This window comes from Neovison vison, chromosome 13 (assembly GCF_020171115.1).
Source record: "Neovison vison isolate M4711 chromosome 13, ASM_NN_V1, whole genome shotgun sequence".
Classification (NCBI taxonomy): Eukaryota; Metazoa; Chordata; class Mammalia; order Carnivora; family Mustelidae; genus Neogale; species Neogale vison.
In genome coordinates, this window is record NC_058103.1 from 108889143 (window position 1) to 108907700 (window position 18558).

Consider the following 18558-nt stretch of genomic DNA (forward strand, 5'->3'; position numbering starts at 1 on the left):
GAACAAATTAGAAACAAGAAGATAAAATCCAATAATTAAAATTTTACAAACTTACTAGCATTCTAGTCAGTTTAACAAATCCTGACACTTTCACTGAATAGCATGTATTTTATTAAATACTTTCCGCTGAAACGCTGAAAAAATATTCAAAAGAATGGAAAAGAATAGACATCTAGTCTATTCTATAGTCAACAGTACGATCTACTCTGTAGGGAGAATATTTTCCCTTATTTGCTTCAGACTGAAGATATCTCCTTCTCCTCTCTCTCTCGGAAATAAAAAGCTCAATTCTCACCCCAGACCTCAGGATAACCATTAGCGAAAGGTTAGTATATATGATTCCCATGTTTATTTTGAAACTTTTTTTTTTTTTTAAAGATTTTATTTATTTATTTGACAGAAATAACAAGTAGTCGGAGAGGCAGGCAGAGAGAGAGGAGGAAGCAGGCCCCCCGCCGAGCAGAGAGCCCGACGCGGGACTCGATCCCAGGACCCTGAGATCATGACCTGAGCCGGAGGCAGCGGCTTAACCCACTGAGCCACCCAGGCAATTCATGCACCCAAACAATATACATTACTGTTTGTGTTTAATACATTTAAACAGATGGGATTATATAGTAATCCACCCCTTTTGAAATGTGATTTCTATGTAATATGCTTTTGAGATACATATTGATAATAAGCACCTAGTTCATTCATATTTACTGCTATAAAATGTCCCGTTATAGAAAAAACCCCACAGTTTCTCTATTCCCTTCCCGAGAAATAGATGGCTCCTAGTTTTTTTGTTTCATGAAGAATGGTAAAACATGTATCCTCGCACATGTATTATACATACACATAAGACTTTCTCTAGAAAAGACACAGAGAAGTGGAACTGCTGGATTAAAGGATGCATACTTTCAACTTTCTAAGTATTGCCTTATTATTCTCTGAAGTCATCATGTCAATTTACATTCCCAGAAATGTGTAAGAATTCCTTTTGGGACTGTATCTGCAGTTTCAAAATTGGATGGTTAAATGTCAGAAACGGTATGGGCCAGTTCTGGAGGGAAAGTAGATGTCCCACAGTGCTGATACCAACAGCAGTTCTTGCTTACTTGCTTTTCAACATATTGTTCAGTAAATTTACAAATATTATATTGATTTTAACTAAACAGTCTCTAACAGACATGTTGCTCAAAAAGATTTCTGTAAACATCACAGTTTGATGTTAATAACAAAGATGGAGACACAGAAAAACAATGACAATGGCAGAGCTAATTCTTTTTCTCCATTCTGAGGTTAAAAACAGTAAAAATATCATTAAATCTGACAAGTTATCCAAAATATTTAAAACTATTGAGGCTATATGAACTTCCCCTCACACTTGTATATTACACATTGAGATATTAGGCTTATAATTATATAAAAATGTATAGTTTATTGATTTTTAAAACTCCCCATATAAATGGGATGCTCAAAATTATCTACTGATACAGTGCATAAAATTTAAAAAAACTTGGGAGACACAGGAACTAATATTTGATTATTTTCATTGCTATCTACATGCCACAGTGGCTAACTGATACAAAATCTTGCTGCTCTAAATTTGGCACGTAGTGACTCCTTAGATATACAAAATAATCCTTGTAATAACAAAGCTAGTTATTAGAAAATACTGTAATAATTCAAGGTATAATTTCAAAGCCCATTAAGACATTGTAGCACATGTCTTAAAAAGCACTTACTGGCTATTAGTGATGGAGCACATATTTCAGGGGAAGTAATGCCAACACACAAAAATGCAGATTAATGAGAAAGGGTTAATTAATGTGGTCTATTTGCCTCACTGTCTCACCATAAAGCAGTATGTTCTACTTAAAGAGCTTTAATTTGCAACATATACGTATAGAATAAAAAGCAAAAAAACCTAACTCTAAGGATATATATCTTTCAAGTAAGACTGCTTGTAAGAGTCAAGATGATCTATGGGGATTTTGGACTCAACCCTTCTCTTGGAGCTAGATCTGACCTGAGACCAAAAGTTGGATGCTTAACTGAGTCACCCAGGCGCCCTTAACGTGTCTTCAATTTTAAGAAAATATCTTAATTATACTGACATTCTAAACAAACACTATAGAGTTAAAAAAAGAGTATATTGGGGCGCCTGGGTGGCTCAGTGGGTTAAGCCACTACCTTCGGCTCAGGTCATGATCTCGGGGTCCTGGGATCGAGTCCCGCATCGGGCTCTCTGCTCAGCAGGGAGCCTGCTTCCTCCTCTCTCTCTCTGCCTGCCTCTCTGCCTACTTGTAATCTTTCTCTGTCAAATAAATAAATAAAATCTAAAAAAAAAAAAAAAGAGAGTATTGGTTTTTCATCACAATATACCATGAACTTACTATTGGCTGAAATACTTAGGCCCTTTCTATCTTGCAAATTCCTCTTCCTGAAACATTAAACAACTAATGAAGACTTAAAGTTAAACAACAAGTTACGGTCTGTTTTATTTTCACTCAACTATACCAGAGTAAGAAACATTTCTTTTTTCAATTGTTCAGGCAGAAAAGGGAACAAAGTAAGAAATCAATATTAGCTCTCTTTTTAATAAAGTACAGCTTTCAAATTCAATTTTAATTATATGTATGGACACTACTTGTTATTTAAGAAAATGTAAGTTTTGGGGCACCTGGGTGAATCAGTGGGTTACGACTCTGCCTTCGGCTCAGGTCATGATCTCAGGGTCCTGGGATTGAGCCCTGCATTGGGCTCTCTGCTCAGCAGAGAGCTCTCTGTCTGCCTCTCTGCCTACTTGTGATCTCTCTCTCTATCAAATACATAAAATCTTAAAAAAAAAAAAAAGAAAGAAAACATAAGTTTTTAAATATACTTTCCTGTGCCTATTAAAATTCCTAGACTTCTTCCTTTCACAAGGATATTCAAACAGAGAAAACAAAAACTAATTTAACATAAGCTAAAAACATTACAGAAAAAGTTTCTTCTGAAATGGGAAGTTGATAGCTTGTTTTTAAAATGATACTTAACTTCCGGCCAGGGGGGGTTGGGAGAAGGGGGGAAGGTTATGGACATTGGGGAGGGTATGTGCTTTTGGGTAAATTGGAAGGGGAGATGAACCATGAGAGACTATGGACTCTGAAAAACAGTCTGAGGGGTCTGAAGTGGCAGGGGGGTGGGAGGTTGGGGTACCAGGTGGTGGGTATTATAGAGGGCACAGCTTGCATGGAGCACTGGGTGTGGTGAAAAAATAATGAATACTGTTTTTCTGAAAATAAATAAATTGGAAAAAAAAATAAAATAAAATGATACTTAACCTATTCAAATTAGATTTTGAAATGTGAATACATTTTCATTTCACCTTTCATTTATTAAGAGCTAATTATTTCTGAGGGACTTAGAAATCTGGTTACTCTTTAAATATAATAATGTATATACTCAGTCTGATATTTAGAAGACATCTTTTATTCTTTCAAATTACTTTTTAAAAGAACTATTTTCATGAATTAAAATGAATCTCTAAGCCTATTTTATTTCAGGTGTCTGACAACTAACAACTTTGGTTAGTGTATTATGGTTTTCTGCTAAGTATTATAAATGAATGCTATATATAGATAATGTTAATATATGTCAAATGAACATGGTTGAGTAACTGCTAAACAGGTATGTAACTTCCCTTGAATGGTGAGGAATTTAGATACCAGATCAACTAAAAGAATCAAGATGTTAGCCTAGAGAGGAGAGGATCTGGGAGAAGTGTAGTCTGTATGTTTTAACACTTGCAAAACTATCATGCTAGGATGGAATCTAGATTACACTGTCAGGTCCTAGTGAAGAGATTGAGCAACAAAGGATAAAAAAAGAGATGCATTCTTATACCTTGCTATGAGAAAGAATGCTCAGAAAACAGAATTTCCAAGAGTAAAATAAAACCTGTGCAGAAAATTATATGGTATTCCTGGTATTCTAATTAGTAAGGATATTTGTGGAACAATTAGCTCTTTTGTTGTGGACTTAATTATTAATGCAGTGGGAGACTTAACAGACATTTTCACAACCAAGTTTCTACTAGTAAATCACTGTGGGTTCATGTTTATTGGACAGTTGAATATTGTACAATGAAATGGCCATTCAAGTATATTGTTCACTTTTTTTACTCTTGGGTTGTCATTTACTTGTTGATTTGTTGGAGTTCTTTATGTATTTTTGATATAAGAGCTTTTATTGTCTCCATGTAAATATTTTCTGTAGATTGTCTTTTCACTCTCTTAATTGTGTCTTTTGATAAACAGAAATTCTTCATTTTTATATTTGCTAACTTGCCCCTCCTTTTTTTTGTTGTGTGTACTGTTTCAAATGTTTTTCCAGAGATACCCAATTGACTTAGTATTATTTACTGAAAAGATGCTCTACATCTAAAAAGTATCATCATGGGACGCCTGGGTGGCTCAGTTGGTTAAAAAGTATCATCATGACTGCTTGTGAAGAATAAATTATAGAAGAACAAGTGCAGAAGCTATTAGAAGACTACTAAACTACTGAAATAACCCAAATGAATTTGAACACTACTAAAATAATCCAGATGAATTCTAACAGTAGCTTTAAACTTCCCGTTCACTGAGGCAGGTACTATTAAGCCCCCTTTTCACTAACGAGGAGAAATAACTTGCCCAAGGTCACAGAACCAGTAAGTAGCCCAGAGAACCAGAATGCAGGGCTATCTGATCCCAAATTCTTTAAAAAAAATTTTTTTATTAATTTTTTTAGTTTTGTAATTTCTTCCCAGTGTACCAGAATTCATTGTTTATATACCATAGCCAGTGTTCCATGCAATATGTGCCCTCCATAATACCTACCACCAGGCTCACCCAACCTCCCAACTCCCACCCCTTTAAAACCCTCAGATTGTTTTTCAGAGTCCATAGTGTCTCATGGTTCGTCTCCCCCTCCCATTTCCCCCAACTCACTTCTTCTCTCCATCTCCCCATGTCCTCCGTGTTATTTCTTATGCTCCACAAGTAAGTGAAACCATGTGATAATTGACTCTCTCTGCTTGACTTATTTCACTCAGCATAATCTCTTCCAGTCCCATCCATGTTACTATAAAAGTTGGGTATTCATCCTTTCTGATGGAGGCATAATACTCCATAGTGTATATGGACCACGTCTTCCTTATCCATTCGTCCATTGAAGGGCATCTTGGTTCTTTCCACAGTTTGGAGACCGTGGCCATTGCTGCTATGAACATTGGGGTACAGATGGCCCTTCTTTTCACTATGTCTGTATCTTTGGGGCAAATACCCAGTAGTGCAATTGCAGGGTCATAGGGAAGCTCTATTTTTAATTTCTTAAGGAAACTCCATACTGTTTTCCAAAGTGGCTATACCAACTTGCATTCCCACCAACAGTGTAAGAGGGTTCCCCTTTCTCCACATCCTCTCCAACACACATTGTTTACTGTCTTGTTAATTTTGGCCATTCTAACTGGTTTAAGGTGGTATCTAAATGTGGTTTTGAAATGAATCTCCCTGTTAGCCATTTGTATGTCTTCATTGGAGAAGTGTTCGTTCATGTCTTCTGGCCACTTTTTGACATGATTATCTGTTTTGTGTGTGTTGAGTTTGAGGAGTTCTTTATAGATCCTGGATACCAGCCTTTTGTCTGTACTATTATTTGCGAATATCTTCTCCCATTCCGCGGGTTGCCTCTTTGTTTTGTTGACTAAAGTTTTCTTTGCTGTGCAGAAGCTTTTGATCTTGATGAAGTCCCAAAAATTAATTTTCATTTTGTTTCCTTTGCCTTTGGAGACGTATCTTGAAAGAAGTTGCTGTGGCTGATATCGAAGAGGTTACTGCCTATGGTCTACTCTATGACTCTGATGGATTCCTGCCTCACATTGAGGTCTTTTATCCATTTTGAGTTTATCTTTGCATATAATGTAAGAGAAGAGTTGAATTTCATTCTTCTACATATAGCTGTCCAATTTTCCCAGCACCATTTATTGAAGAGACTGTCTTTTTTCCACTGTATATTTTTTCCTGCTTTGTCGAAGATTATTTGACCATAGAGTTGAAGATTCATATCTTGGTTCTCTAGTCTGTTCCACTGCTGACCCCAAATTCTCAATGGCATACCATATTGTACTGTTTTCCAGTGGAGGTTTAAGACACAGTTCCCATATTAAGATCATACATGTACACATCTGTTGGAGCCCAAATACAGTATAGGAAGTTCTGTCTATTCAGCCCTCTCAGCAGCCTCTACCAATCAAATGATATGACACTATCTATTCCTGCTGCAGAGAGAAATGGATGACAAACCATCTCCAAAATGATTGGCAGCAAAACCCAACTTCCAAAGACCGGTTCTAGATCAAGAACATGGTCAGTTATGCTGGTTTTACTCATAAGTACTGCTATTCTTTTCATTTCTCGCAAAGGGCACATGTTGCTGTTTCTCTTGCTTCAAGTGACTATTAGAAAAGTATCTATTCTGATCTTGTTTTTCTGGGTCTCAGTTTCCTAATCTATAAAATGAGTAAGTTGGACAAGATCAGAGGGGGCAGAAAAGCATCCTGAGAGGCTGGGAGCCAAACAGGGATTTGTTTTTGTATATCTTTAAAAAAACAATTTAACATATTTAATTGCTAAGCCATGAAAACCCATCTTGCAAAGCTCTTCCTTCAGGAATATAAGTGATGGAGGTCTCCAGCTACTATGCTCTGAAATTACTGCCTCTGCACTGAGGCCCACTTGCATCTAACACACTTGGATAGAGTGCATGGGGGAAACTAAACCACACTTCCTCCCAGGAGACATGGCATTCCTATGTTGACCAACTCCGGCTCCTATGCTGACTAGCTCTGGTTCCCAGGCTACTTTGCTGAACCCTCCTTATAGTTCACAGCGATCTAGAACTCTTCTACTCTCCTTCACTCGAGACTGCTGTGAGCAAGGTGACAGGAACTAGCACTTGTTGACAAGTAATTATGTGTAAGGCACTGTGAAAGATGCTTTATTTACAGTGCTGGTTCCACTGCCACTTGTATGCTTCTCCCTACTAGAAATCCTGTTAATAGCAAGGAGTGACTGGAGGAAGCTGATAACAGGTATGAGATATGACAATAAAACTGCAAGATCTCCTGTAGATCTGAATCTACTGGCTATAGAAACATGCCCCATAATAATCTCCTGGCTGTATGTGCTCTTTTCCTACCAACTCAAAATAACGTTTTCATGAGGAAATGGCCAGACACAGAGCTATTATGGAAGATACAGATGGCTCAGCATTTATTTCTGCAGCGGTCTAGTGAACACCTGAAAATTTACAACTAACTTAAGTTTAGTAATTTTAATGAATAGGTAAAATAACTATTGACTTCATGAGTAAGAGCACAAATTAGAACAAATAGTTCCCCTATTTGTATGAAAGCCAGTATTGTTTCAATGTTCATTTTTGTAAGGCATAAAGAACTGCATTCATAAATTCAAATTCATCATCTATTACATAAAAAACCCCATGTGTTATATTTTAAGTGAAGCATTAGACTGGTTTTTCTTGAAAGATAAAGACTTAACCTAGAAAAAGAATCCTTGGATGTTTCAAAAATGTTACCTAGATCAACATTACTATGTTTCAAACTCAAATACTCTGATACATATAAATCATGAGAACTTTTCCAGATACAGTTTTCAGAGGAACAATATGAGATCCCTATACAGGCCAATCTAAATATTTGGGCACAAATCTAAGTAAGATCACAGTTTTAAATTTTTTTTTTTTTTTAAGATTTTATTTATTTATTTGACAGAGAGAAATCACAAGTAGGCAGAGAGGCAGGCAGAGAGAGAGAGGGGGAAGCAGGCTCCCTGCTGAGCAGAGAGCCCGATGCGGGACTCGATCCCAGGACCCTGAGATCATGACCTGAGCCGAAGGCAGCGGCTTAACCCACTGAGCCACCCAGGCGCCCCTGAGCAGACTGTCTTCCTCCCCCTTATGTATCTTTGCAAAATCATTATTCACCTACCATCTCTGGCTCATGGAGAATCTTTTCCTCTTTTTTTTGTGGATGAACACTACCACAAGTTTCATACAATTTCAATCACACTAACTACTTGGAAAAACACAGGAACACACTATCCTACAAAGTGGGGAAATCTGTAATGCCATTTGGTATGTAACAGAGCAGAGACCCTGGATTCTGATTACTGGATTAATCTTCTTGGCTCCTGTTTCTTTCCACTGAGTGAACTAGGCAAGCTACAAGTCACTTAACATCAATGCTCCCACTCACTCTTTTAGGAAAATCAACTCAGTAGCATGTACTTCACACAGGTCTGCACAGTTTAATTAATGCTTATAAAGTACTTAGAAATTCTTGTCTGAAAGAACCCAGGCCAATGTTAACTATTAGTATTACTGACTTCATTTTCATAGCGATCTGATCAATCTTACACACAAAAAAATCTAGCAAGGATCTCAAACTAACATATTTCTAAAGAAAAGAAAAGAGAGAGAGGGTTTTAACATAAATGCCTGCCTATTTTCTTCACAACAATTTGTTTAAGTATTATTGGCTAACATTTGTGCCAAGCACGCTGCTGGCTACATTGAAGATATTTAAATATCTAGTGCCAACAAGCACAGCTGCTGGACTCTCTATGCCCTCCTCTTGTTCACTCCATGCCAAATTACTCACACAGCTATGAATGATGAGGCAGCAGCACAGGAAAGTGCCAAGTGTGCGTGAGATTAGTGATAAACCAGAGGATCCCTATAGAGGTCAGTGATTAGCAAGTTCCCAGTTGTAATCACTTTTCTAACCCAAACTTTATCTCATCACTTACTCCGTCCAAACCCTGCACCAACTTCCTGTGACAGGCATCAGAACTGTAAGCAACTTCCTAATCAATAATTCCTGCAGAATTGCTATAAAGTATCTCATTATCCTTGATAAGAGCACACAGTCAGACCTGGGTAATTTGAACAGGCTTCAGAAATGACTTGAGACTAAAACCTGAGATGAAGTAGTCCAGGTTGCAAACATTCACCAATCCAGCTATTTTTCCTCAGGCTCTCCAATCCCCCCCTAAAATCAGATTCACACATTAAATATGAACACATAGACAAGGATTAGAAGGTTTATACAAAACAGTTTCTTTGCCTTTCAGCCATTAGAATGCCCAGGGAGAACATTAAAATGCAGAATTGAAAATGAGGGGTTGTGGTGGGTAGGCAGGTAGAAATTAGGAATGAATGAACAGAGTAGAATAAGATTTTGATCAATTTCATTTATTAAAACTTTCTGGGCCATTTTATGGCTCAATTTTGCCACATATAAAAATACAACAAGGTATTCATTACAGGTAGCTCAAAATCTAAACTCTGCTTCTCTGAGACATTTTAGTTAGTAACTGCATTTTCTAAATTGTCCCTGAACACATATTTACATACTTATTGCATTGTTGCTTTTCCTTAGGTTCAGAATTTAAGTGTTTTCTCACTTAATGTCTCCATACTTCACTAACCACATGTTGTTTAGAACTTAGAAATAAAGACATTTCATTTTTATAACAAGCCAAAAGATTATAGAACTAGGAATTATCTCTTCATCTTTGGCTGCATTTCAGGATAAAATATGGTGAATACATATTCTCTAAAAATAATCAAATAACTTTTGTATCTTAATGTTTATTCCATTCTTAAATAAAAAAGAATTTGAAATTATTCAGTTGCTGTTTTACAACTTTCTAGGGACTAAAATAAACTAAGCCAGTCTTCAACACCTTAATCGTAGTTTATTCCCTTTGCCCCAAAATAAAGAGAAAAAGAAAATCAAGTAAAAGTCGTTATCAACAAATAATCTGGCTGTGGGAAGAGAGGGGAGCATATTTTCAAAGTGTCTTGGTAATCACACCCTACCTTCTGGCATACTATTTCCACCAAATCCTTGTATAGATGCTTCTTTCTGAAATTTCTTGCATCATGTAATGATAGAGAGCACATTAAGCTCATTATTGTTAATTCCTGTGATTTTTCTCACAACTTTTTGTATTTTGTCTGTTTAATTTACATCATGACTTTACTAGGCAAGGTCAATGTCTGAGTCTGTTTGTATGGCACTTGGGGACCAGAAGGCAGATGCCACTTGTTCAGGGGACACTGGTCTGGAATTTTAGACTTGTTTTGTTTGCATGCCAGGGACAGATTCTACTCTAAGCCTCTATCTATGGCATACAGCCACATGGAGACAGAGACAATATAAGAAAACTGTGCTCCAAAATAGTGGATAACAAATGATTGTTAATTAGCTAGTTTCCCTTGACAGCAAGAACTGGAATAGAAAGAAAGGAACTAATCAATGGAGCTGCTACCATTCACCAATTATGTCAGAAACATGGGTAAGTGAAATGAAATTATGTCAGAAACAGGGTAGTGAAATGAAACAAGCATGGGAATGAAGAGTCAGAAAAGTCTATTCCTGTCTCTGCTATGAAGTAGCTGTGTGAAACAGGTAAGTTGTTAAACCTCCTAAGGCCTCAGTTTCTTCACCTGGGGAATGGGACTGGGTAGAGCAAATTTAGATTGAGAGATCTCTTTCTGTCTTAATATCTCATGAAACTGACATCCCTATCTATTTTTGCTATTAATTAAGCACCCTGCTTCTGACAGAATATAAATGTGGGCACCATCAACAGTAAGAGGAAGAAAAACAGCAAACAAATATAAGGACTTTTTGCAGAATGGCTAAAATCAACAACACAAAAACAACGGGTGCTGGTGAGGATGTGGTGAAAGGGGAACTTTTTGCACTCTTGGTGGGAAGGCAAACTGGTACAGCCCTTCTGGAAAACAGTATGGAAGCTCCTCAAAAAGTTAAAAACAGAATGTCCCTACAATCCAGCAACTGTATTGCTAGGTTGTTTTTTGTTTTTTTTTAAAAGATTTTATTTATTTATTTGACAGAGAGAGATCATGAGTAGGCAGAGAGGCAGGCAGAGAGAGAGAGGAGGAAGCAGGCTCCCTGCTGAGCAGAGAACCCAATGCGGGGCTCGATCCCAGGACCCTGAGATCCCGACCTGAGCCGAAGGCAGCGGCTTAACCCACTGAGCCACCCAGGCACCCCAGTTGTTGTTTTTTTAAAAAAAAAATTTTATTTATTTATTTATTTGACAGAGAGAGCACAAGTAGGCAGAGTGGCAGGCAGAGGGAGAAAGAGAAGCAGGCTCTCTGCTGAGCAGGGAGCATGACACGGGGTTTGATCCCAGGACCTCTCATTACTAGGTATTTACCCAAATACAAAAATACTAATTCAAAGGGACACGTGCACCCCAATGTTTATAACAACATTATCTACAATAGCCAAATTACGGAAATGGCCCAAGTGTCCACTGACTGATGAATGGATAAAGATATGGTGTGTACACACACACACACACACACACACACATACACACAGAAATATTACTCAGCTATCAAAAAGAATGAAATCTTGCCATTTTCCAACAACGTGGATGGAGCTAGAGTATATTATGCTAAGCGAAGTAAGTCAGCCAGAGGAAGGCAAATACCATATGATTTCACTCATATGTGGAATTTAAGAAACAAAACAAATGAGCAAAGGGGGAAATAGAGGCAAACCAAGAAACTGAGAACAAACTGATGGTTATCCAAAGTGAGGTGGTAAGGGATGGGTGAAACAGGTAATGGGGTTGAAAAAGTGCACTCGTTGTGATGAGCACCGGGTGATGTATGCAGGTTTTGAATCAATATACTGTACACCACAAACTAGTATTACACTGTGTGTTAACTAACTGTAATAAAAAAAAAACTTTAAAATATACATGGACTTTAGGAATAATGATGTGCAGTCATAAAAATGAAGTGTATAAGCATTTCATCATACATTCATTTAATACATTTTGAGATATTAAATATATGTTGAATATGGCAAATTAAAGTCAGTCTACTTAGTTGCCAAGACTTTATCCTATTCATATTAAGAAAATCTCTGTTAATAACATTTCTCACTGCCGCTCAACACCTTCTACCTATATAATGCAGAAAGTTAAGCATACTTTGTAAACCACAGAAAATATACAGACATAGAGCAATTGAAAGGAGACTATTTTATTTTGTTGAAACAGATGGAGAAAGCCCAAAGAGAGTCTTAAATCCCCTCTGTGTTCTAAGACTTAAATAAGGTTCTTGCTACATAATAGGTACTCTGGGGATAAAATATGACACATTTAGTTTTCATTGTATGGCTTCCAGTATTGCATGCAATTTACTGCCATCCTACCTTTGCAATTTGAAAAATAGGTAAAGGCTAGCCTTGAGTGCTCAATGGGTTGTAATCCAAAATTCATTTGTGAGTTGGGCATAACTCAAAATAATTTTTTATATACTAACTCATTATAAATGCTATACAAATCAATTTAAATCACAGCATATATGTGTAAAATATTTGTGGAAGGGAGGAATGAAGGAAGAAACCAAAGAATAAAAGAGGAAAAGAAAAATATTTGCAATAATAAAATTAGGGAGGAGGCATGCAGAAATGATTATGAACAGAGACTCTGGATGTACACAAACCCGGTTTAAATTCCCACTCTGCTTCTTACTAAGATTTTTACCTGACTTCACTGTCCCTTAGTTGCCTCAAATGTGGAATGGGAAACTAAGTTTCATCTCACTGGTTTTTGGAGGATAAAATGTACTGACATATAAAACGCTTAGAAAAAATGAAAAACAAAAGGTCTAATTAGATATTAGTTATTACTTTTAAATGAAAATATATATATATAAAGATTTCATTTAAGACAGAGACCAAGCAGGGAGCAGGGGCAGAAGGAGGGAGAGGGAAGGGAGAAGCAGACTCCCTGGTGAACAGGGAGCCCAATACAGGGCTTGATCCCAGGACCCCCAAGATCATGACCTGAGGCGAAGGCAGACGCTTAGCCAACAAAGGCATCCAGGCGCCCCTTAAATGAAATATACTGACCAGAAAATCCATATGTGTATCTTGAATATCAGTGTTTGAAAAGGGCTTAAATAGAGGAAAAAAAGAAAGTAGATTCCAGGGAAATAATTTAAAGGAAACTTTTGGATACTCTCAAAGGTTTTAGAATTCTTTATGACTTTCATTTCATTAAATTTCATTAAAGGTTGATGGCCTCACTCTTCCCTTGGCATTAAGGAGTTGGTCTGTCTCTAGCACTAACTGTACACTTAGCCACAAACAAGTTTCTGTTCACAATTCAAATAAAGAGAAAGATTTAGCCAAGAAAGCATGCATGAACTGGAAAAGGGGAGTTGGTGTTCACTGTTTAAATGTTTTCATCTCTGGGGGTGCCTGGCAGGCTTAGTCAGTGGAGAGCATAACTCTTGATCTCGGGGTTGTGAGTTTGAGCCCTACATTGTGTGTAGAGAGTACTTAAAAAATAAAATCTTATTTTTTTAAAAGATTTTATTTATTTCAGAGAGAGACAGAGAGTCAAGCATGAGTTGGGGGGGGTGTGAGAGGAAGAAGACGACTCCCTGTTGAGCAGGGAGCCCAATGTAGGGACTGATCTCAGGTCCTTGGGATCGTGACACGACCTGAGTCAAAGGTATACACACTTAACTGACTGAGCCACCCAAGCTCTCCTAAAAGTAACATCTTTAAAAAAATAAAAAGACAGTAAATCTTTTCATTTGGGGAAGAATCTATAAGAATAAAAGGTAAAAGGCTATTTTTTTTTAAGTCTCTGCGTGCTTCATTTTAACTGTTTATATTTAGTGTAATTATAGATATGGTTGGATCTACCATTTGTTAGATGTTTTCTATTTGTCTCATTTGTTCTTTATTTCTTTTTCAGACTGCTTTTGGATTGAGTATTCCATTTCATCTCTCCTACTGGCCTCAATTTGCCAGTTTGCTCTCAATTTACAAAATTTATCTTTAATTAATAGGATCTACCTTTAAGTAATTATATAATAGTGTAATAATATTTCAACAGTATACTTCAAATATTCTCCCTCCATCCTTTGAGTTAATGTCATCACATATTTTACTTTTTTTTATTTAGGTACCTCACATAAAGTGTTACTATTTTTGCTTATAATTTTCATTATTTTAAAGTGTAATTAAAAATGAAAAACATGGGGTGCCTGCGTGGCTCAGTTGGTTAAGCGTCTGCCTTCACCTCAGGCATGATCTCGGGGTCTGGGATCAAGTCCCACGCAGGGCTACCTGCCCAGTGGGGAGTCTGCTTCTCCTCTGCTTCTCCCTCTCCCTCTGCCCGCCCCCACCCCGTGCTCTCTCTCCTGCATGTTCTCTCTCAAATAAATAAAAATCTTTTTAAAAGGTGAGATAATGTATCTTTTATACTTTCATTTTTACGTTATCTGAAGTTCTCATTTCTTTTTATAGATGAGCAGTTGGCATACTATGACCCATGAACCAAAGCTGGTCTGTTCTTTTTGTAAATCAAGTTTTACTGAAACACAAGCATACTCACTTGTTTATGTCTCATCTATGGCTGCTTTGGGGCTATAATGGTGGAGATGACTAGTTGTGACAGGGATTATCTGACTTAAAAAGCTTCTGGGCCTTTACAGAAAAAAATCTGCCGAGTCCTGATGTAGATCCAAGTTTCTGTCTAGTGTCACATTCCCTCTGCCTAAAGAGTCCTATTTAATTGTTACTGTATTAAAAAAAATAGTTACTGTACTGTCAAGTCTGCTGGGGATGTTCTCTCAGCTTTCTGTGTATCTGAAAAAGTCTTTACTTTGCCCTCATTTAAAAAAAAAAACATTTTCAATGAATATATAATTGTGGGTTGACAGTTTTTTGTTGTTGCTGTTTTTTGTTGTTTTATTTTTAATAATCTCTACATCATGAACTCATGATCCCCAAGAAGAAGAGTTGCATGTTCTTCTAACTGAGCCAGCCAGGTGCCTCTTTGCTTGCAAAGTTTTAATTTTTTAAAAAAAGATTTTATTTAATTATTTTATATACAGAGAGAGTGAGAGAGCACACATAAGCAGGGGAAGGGGAGAGGCAAGAGAGGGGGAGAGGGAGAAGCCGTGTCTCCGATGAGCAGGGACCCTGATGCACAGATGATACCAGGACCCTGGGATCATGACCTGAGTCAAAGGCAGATACTTAACAGACTGAGCCACTCAGGTGCCCCTTGCGAAGTTTTAAAAGAGATGTCTGTTATCATTTATTTTTACTGCTATCTATATAGAAGATTTTCTCTTAATTGTTGGTTTTCAGCAGTTTGAAAATGTAAGTCTAGTCAAGTGTATTTATTTTGTTATTAAACTCTTCAATCTATTAATTTTTCTCTTTCCCTCTATATCTGAGATTTTAATCACACATATATTAGACCATATGACATTATCCCATAACTTTTATCACTATAAACCAACTGTGTTTCAGTTGGTTTATAGTGCCCTATACTTAAATTTACTGATTTCTTCTGCAACTATCTTATCTACTGATGATCCCAAAGGAATTGTTTATCTCTAATGTCTTTCAATTCTAGCATTTCTTTTTTTTTCTTTTTTAAGATTTTATTTATTTATTTGACAGAGACAGAGGTCACAAATAGGCAGAGAGGCAAGCAGACAGAGGGGGAAGCAGGCTCCCTGCTGAGGACCCTGAGATTATGACCTGAGCTGAAGGCAGAGGCTCAACTCACTGAGCCACCCAGGTGCCCCATTTCAATTAAATGTATTACTTCCATTTATCTCCTAAAAATTTCCCCATCTATTTGTGTTTTTTATCCAACTTTTTCACTAGATCCTTCAATGTGTTAATCAGAGTTACTTTAAAATCCTTGTCTGATACTTCTAATGGGAGTCTTTCAGTCTTGTCCTGTTGATCATTTTGATGCTTGACCTTTCATCCCCTTGCACATGGACAAATCTCGTAATTTTGATTGAAGGCAAGACTACTGTGTGTAGAAGAGTAGAGACTGTTCAGGCCTGGAAATGAGCATTCCTCCTCTTGTATAAGGCCTTTGGTGTGGAAAAATGATTCAAACTAATCAGGAATCTAGCTGAGTGTAATTGTCACTGTGGTTACCTTCAGTTCACCAGAGGCCTCAGCTCCGTTTAATGATTGGCTGCTTTTGCCTAGTGCTTAGCATATGGTTGGGGTGCAGAGGACTTTTATTAGTATCAGTAGTTCATCCTCCTGCTTTCAACCACCCTATAAACTTGTGCCCCAGAGTGGGTATTTACCCATGCTTCTGCCCCTTCCCCAGTGGTAGACTGCTGTCACTTTCTTTCTTCTTCTTCTTCTTTATTTTTTTTGCTGTCACTTTCTTATACCTTATCCCTCCTCCCTATAAGAGTGAAACTCAACTCTACATCTCGATGACCTTGGGTTGGAATTTTCACCTCTGACTGAGAGGAGACCTGCATTTGGTATCAGTATTAAGATCTTAAGTCTAAAATGAGTTTCCTCTCCTCCCCTAATCAGAGTGTCAGTTTGTGTCCTTTGGGCAAGAGGCTTTGCTGCCTCACCTAGGTCTTTCAGTTCCTAGGGTCAAGGGATGTTGGCATGCTTTACTGCTGTTTCCACAGTGACAGCTGATCAGCAACTGCATGCCTGCAACATCAACAGGCATTCTCTTTAGTCTCCTGTTCTACCCCCAAATCCTTGTGAATACTTAGTGCAGGTCTAGGGGGGAAAAGTTCAACATGAGTGTGAAATCCCTTTTGAACTATTCTTTTGTTAGCTTCCCCTAGCTCTTTCAAACTGATATGCTACTGGTCTAAAACTGGCCTTCCAATTAACTTCAAAATTTTAAGTAATTCTTCTTACCTGCTTGTGTTGTGACTGGTATGACACTTATTCTCCCATGGTCTGCCATATGTAATACAGTTCATATGTCTCACTTCTCCTTGGAATTCAGGTCACATGACTGCCTTGCAATTTCAGTTTTCTGATGGGTTCAAAAAAGAATTGTGTAGCTTTCAGACTTTTTCTTTTTTTCTCATCACTAACTGTGGAAATGGTATTTTTGCAGCTCTCCACACCCTAAGTAGAAGCTAGATGTCCTGTGATCTTCATTTAGGATAGTGTGTTTCCAATTCTGCAAAATCACTGATCTACTGATCTTCTATGGTGAATAATCTTCTGTTAATCCAATCCAGTGTATTTTTCATTTCAGGTATTGTATTTTTTTCATCTCTACTAATTCCAATTTGTACTTTCTTATTTTCCTCTACATTTCTGAGCTATAGAGTATATTTATAACAAATATTTTAATACCTTTGTTGGCTAATTCCATTATCTCTGTAATTTCCTGCTCTATTGTTTCTACTGATCAATTTTACTCTCAGTTATAGAATATAGTTTCCTGCCTTTTTTTTATGTTTAGTAAGTTGACATTTGAAGTTCACATTTGTCGGGAGCTAGATTTTGTTGCATTCCTTTAAAGAAAGCTGGACTTTTTTCTGGTTAGCGGTTAAGTTACTAGGAATCAAGTTTGATCCTCTTCCAGGGTATTCTTTAAGCTTTGTTAAGGCAGGTCCAGAAAAGTCTTCAGCCCAGAGTTAAAGTAGCCTCACCAACACAATATCCTTCTGTGGATTCTACACAATGCCATTTATGATCTTTCCACTTTCACTGGCTGGAAGGAGAACTATTCCTAGCTTTGTGTGAGGTTTCAGGAACTGTTCAGCATTTTCCTTTCTAGTGATTCCCAGTCTAAAATTAAGTTTCCTCTCAAGCATATATAAATCAGTATTTAGTCAAGGACCTGAAGAAACTCCTCGACAGATCTTGAGCTCTTTCTCTACATTCTCTCCTTTTTGCTTGCAAATTTGACTCACCTTGGCTTCTCTGAATTCTGTTCTTTATCTCCTCAACCCAGTAAGACTGTTGGATTCTGTTGATTTCCACTCTCCCCTTCCTGTGGCCTGGTATCAATTTGGAGAATTGTGCAATTCACCTCCTTTATTTCCCTTCTTTCATGTACCTCCTATTGCCCAATGTCTGAGAACTAATGGTTTAATCAGGACTACTATGGAAATCCCTCAACTTTTTACACCTCTTGAAAATTCTTCCACCAGTTTGGGCCCCACAAAGAAGGGGGAAAAAATATTCTTCTAGTCTTTCTCTAGCAAACCCATTTTTATAGATTAGAAAGCTAGAACACAGCAAAACTTGACTCCAATTAATTATCAGACTTTCCTATTATTAAACTGCTGGGAAGAATGCATAGGGTAGAAGATAAGTTAAAAAAAAGATCCCAAATTTGTTATTCTCTTCACATATTCAAGTCTCCTACGTTATATACATCCTGTGTAGCTAAACTTTACCATAACAGAAACTGGGTTTGACAGAATCTTGGAAAATCTAAAAACTTTATTAAACGATTTTTATTTTCACGACATTGTAAGGAGGTTTCTTATTTGAAACCTCCGATGTTTTATTTCTAAAATACTTTGAATTCCACTAAGTTTGCTGACATATTTAAATTTGGAACAAGCTGCTTTAGGAATATGATCTTCTGCACTAACTATACACACTGTTATTTCTAAAAGGTTAAAAAGCTGGCAATT

At 37.2% G+C, this 18558-nt stretch overlaps 1 protein-coding gene across 5 annotated transcripts in view; it reads right to left on the minus strand.

Annotated features, from left to right (window-relative positions):
• Window positions 1-18558, minus strand: part of TCF12 (transcription factor 12) — a 389433-nt gene that overhangs the window by 120050 nt on the left and 250825 nt on the right. The gene's annotated exons all lie outside the window — the stretch shown is intronic.